This window comes from Physeter macrocephalus, chromosome 14, assembly GCF_002837175.3.
Source record: "Physeter macrocephalus isolate SW-GA chromosome 14, ASM283717v5, whole genome shotgun sequence".
Taxonomy (NCBI): Eukaryota; Metazoa; Chordata; class Mammalia; order Artiodactyla; family Physeteridae; genus Physeter; species Physeter macrocephalus.
The window spans coordinates 98848132-98852521 of NC_041227.1; positions in this window are offsets into that span (position 1 = coordinate 98848132).

Consider the following 4390-nt stretch of genomic DNA (forward strand, 5'->3'; position numbering starts at 1 on the left):
ATCTTGGTTGAAAATCTCCGAAAGACGATGTAAAGTGGTTAGTTTGGTTAGTTCCCCAAAAGAGTATCAGTTACTAAAGTAAGGTGGGAGGATGTTTGTTAGATCAAAACAACAGATGCCCATTACAGTAATTAACAAAGGTAAGGGGGTGGTAGGGGGAGTGAGGAAGTTTGACTGCTAATGTCATTTTTCATGGCAAGAAGTTGCTGAATGCTAATACATATTTCAAAATAACTTTAAAATGATTCCAAACATTTTAAACACTTTTGAAATTTAGTTATTTTAATATTGGATAACTCTTTCAGTAACTAAAAGTTCTTGGGCTAAAAAAAATATATTCAGTAATTGGGTCTTCAATTTTATTAGTTGCTTTTTCTTCAGTTAAGTTCAAGCTAATTAAATGTAAAAATAATTTCAAAATAGTATGTATAATATAGTTCCATTTAACATAATTCTGTCTAGCTGTTTTCATACTTTATCAGGTGTATTTAAAAAACAGCTCTGTGGAATTTAATATTGAATGTTTTTGGTTGCTGGGATTATGTGTGATTTGTTGCTTCCTTTTATTTTTCAGTATTGCTGGAATTAATTCTATTGAGTTTGTACCTTTGTGTAAAGACCTTGAAGGTCACATGTTGGAATCTCTCTCTCAAAAGAAAATTCATAGAAATAGTGAAAAGATATTTAAAAACATTACTATATACATAGTCATGCTCAAAAACAAGAAAAGCACCTCTTCATGGACCAAAAACTATGAGGCATTTGTACAAGTAGGAAAGAGTGAGATAAACCATAGTAATAAACAGAGGCTGCCACCACCTCAGGGCCAGGACAACCACTGTTGCAAAGCCAAGATTGAATCCCCCCAGCCAGAAACTGTTACCCTGAGGCTGAGGCCAAATCCATTTTTCACCCACTTGGCCAGACCAAGGCCTAGAACTAAAATCCCATACTTCAGGTTTTCTCAGTGATGGCACTATTGGCAGTTTGGGCTGGATAATTCTTTGCTGTGAGGGGCTTTCCTGGGGATCATATGATGTTTAGCAGCAAATCCTTCCGTCCCCAGTTGTGACAAGCAAAAATATCTCCAGATATTGCTAAGTGTCCCTGGGGTGTGTGTGCAAAATCACCACCATCATACCTCCTTAGACTAAAAGAGTTTCCAGAATAGTGGGCAGGATATATAAGTCAAACATGTAACACACTATGGTAAAGATTCAGAACATTAAAGTTTTTTTTAATCCTAAAGAGAAAAAAGTTTAGATAGTCTACAAAAAGAAGAATGAATTTGACAACTATTTCATGAGCAAGATTGGATGCAAGAAGAATATGGGCAGTATGATCAAAGTACTGTGGAAAAACAACTTTGAACTTAGACTTCCTCTCCCTGATCAAACTATCATTCAGGTTGAGGGCAAAATAAATAAATTTTCAGACTTGCAGCGACTAGGGATTAAAAAAAAAAAATCACAGCCCATCCCCTAAAGAATCACTGAATAATGTCCTTCTATGAGAGAAAAATGACCTAAGAAGAAAGCAGCTGTTTCAAGAAAGAAGGGTGAACAAATGCATCAGTAAAATATAAGGTTAATCTGTATGTATTATTTTCTAATTGTCAGATAATTCAATAGCCTTCATATATGCAAACTACATCTCCTAGAAGGTATAGGAAAGGAAAAAAAGCCCTGTTGTGATTCCAACATAAAAGATAAAATAATTAAGAAAATCTGTGACAAGAAATGTCAAGCCTATATGAATAAAACTATAAAACAAAACTGAAGGGACTTCCCTGGTGGTGCAGTGGTTAAGAATCCGCCTGTCAATTCAGGGGACACAGGTTCGATCCCTGGTCCGGGAAGATGCCACATGCTGTGGAGCAACTAAGCCTGTGAGCCACAACTACTGAGCCCGTGTGCCACAACTACTGAAGCCCGCGCATCTAGAGCACCTGCTCCGAAACAAGAGAAGCCACCGCAATGAGAAGCCCCCGCAATGAGAAGCCCGTGCACCGCAACAAAGAGTAGCCCCCACTCTCCACAACTAGAGAAAGCCCCCGCGCAGCAACGAAGACCCAACACAGCCAAAAAAGAACAAAAAACAAAAAAACTGAAGAAGCCAAAAGAGAACTTGTACAGATAAAGAGTAGACTTGTTTTTTTAAATTAAATTATTTTATTTTATTTTATTTATTTTTGGCTGTGTTGGGTCTTTGTTGCTGTGCGCAGGCTTCTCTCGTTGCGGCGAGTGGGGGCTACTCTTCGTTGCAGTGTGCAGGCTTCTCATTGCGGTGGCTTCTCATTGCAGAACACAGGCTCTAGGCACGCAGGCTTCAGTTGTTGTGGCTCATGGGCTTTAGAGCACAGGCTCAGTAGTTGTGGTGCATGGGCTTAGTTGCTCAGGGGCATGTGGGATCTTCCCAGACTAGGGCTTGAACATGTGTTCCCTGCATTGGCCTGTGGATTCTTCACCGCTGCACCACCAGGGAAGCCCAAGAGTAGAGTGTTTTTGGATAAGAAAACTCAAAATCATAAATATATCCATTTTCACTAAGTTAATCTATAAATTCAATGTCATCCCAATAAAAATACTGACACAACTTTTTCCAAAGCATCAAAGTTTTTTTAAAGTTCATTGAAAAATAAAAAGCAAGACTAACTAGGAAAAATCTAAAAAGGAAAAAGCTGAAGGTAATTAGCATGGCCAAGTATTAAAACATATTGTAAATCTACAATAATTAAAACAACGTGGTTCTGCTGTGTGGCAGGTCAATGGGATGGACTAGAATGTCCAAAAATAAATTCAAATATGTCTGGGAATATTACATATATTAAAGGTGGCATTCAAATTAGTTGGAAAAAAGATGGATTATTCAATAAATGATGTTGAATGACTTGGGTACCTATCTGAAAAAAATTAAGCTTGGGCCATACATCACAGTTGACACCAAAATAAATTCCAAATGGATGCAATACTTAAATGTAAAACTATGGAATCATGGAAGTACATGGAGAAAAAGTAGGACTTTTTTTTTTATAATCTCAGCATAGGGAAGGCCTAAATATGGCCCTCAATCAGAAACCAGAAAAGAAAATAATGATTTTTTTTAAAACAAAAGTATCTTTATAGCAAAAACACTATAAAAGGATCAAGAAATGAACAACATACTTTGAATATATTTGCAACAAAAATCGAAGACAATAGTTAACTCCTTTTTTTATAAATTTATTATTTATTTTTGGCTGCATTGGGTCTTCGTTGCTGCGCGCGGGCTTTCTCTAGTTGTGGCGAGCTGGGGCTACTCTTCGTTGTGGTGCGCGGGCTTCTCATTGAGGTGGCTTCTCGTTGTGGAGCACGGGCTCTAGACGCATGGGCTTCAGTAGTTGTGGCACATGGGCTCGGCAGTTGTGGCTCACAGGCTCTAGAGTGCAGGCTCAGCAGTTGTAGCACATGGGCTTAGTTGCTCCGCGGCATGTGGGATCTTCCCGGACCAGGGCTCGAACTTGTGTCCCCAGCACTGGCAGGCAGATTCTTAACCATTGTGCCACCAGGGAAGTCCCAAAGACAATAGTTAACTCCTAATTGTAAAAAAAAAAAGTTTCTACAAATCGAAGAGAAAAAAAAAAAAACATCTCCAATGAAAAATGGCCAAAGATGTGAAGAGGCAGAAGAACACAGAAAAGGAATTTAAAATAGTTCCTAAATTTATGGAAACTTTGGTCATGATATAGAATCATCAGTTAAAAACTACAACAAGATATCACTCTTTTTCACTTATTAGATTGACAGAATCATTAAGTTCAAACAATTGTTTTACCATTTGGTAGGGAAAAAGCACTTTTGTATATTGTCATAAAGTAGTACAACTTCTATCAACAACAATCTGGCAGTAGCTATCAAAATTTTAAATGCACATAACCCTTTACCTAGCAATTCCTCTTTTAGGAATTTATTCTATATGGTTAAACATGTTTGAAATGACTTCTGTGCAGGTAACTGAATTTCACTTTATATCTAATAGCAGAAGATTACAAAATAGTAAATATCTACCCAAAAGGGTTGACTAATTTAATGACATATCAACATATTGTAATACTATAAAGCCATAAAAGAATAGAGCTCTCTATACATATTGATGTGGGACCATCTTTATTTATTTATTTATTTATAAAACATCTTTATTGGAGTATAATTGCTTTACAATGGTGTGTTAATTTCTGCTTTATAACGAAGTGAATCGGTATTACATATACATATGTTCCCATATCTCTTCCCTCTTGCATCTCCCTCCCTCCCACTCTCCCTATCCCACCCATCTAGGTGGTCACAAAGCACGGAGCTGATCTCCCTGTGCTATGCGGCTGCTTCCCACTAGCTATCTGTTTTACGTTTGG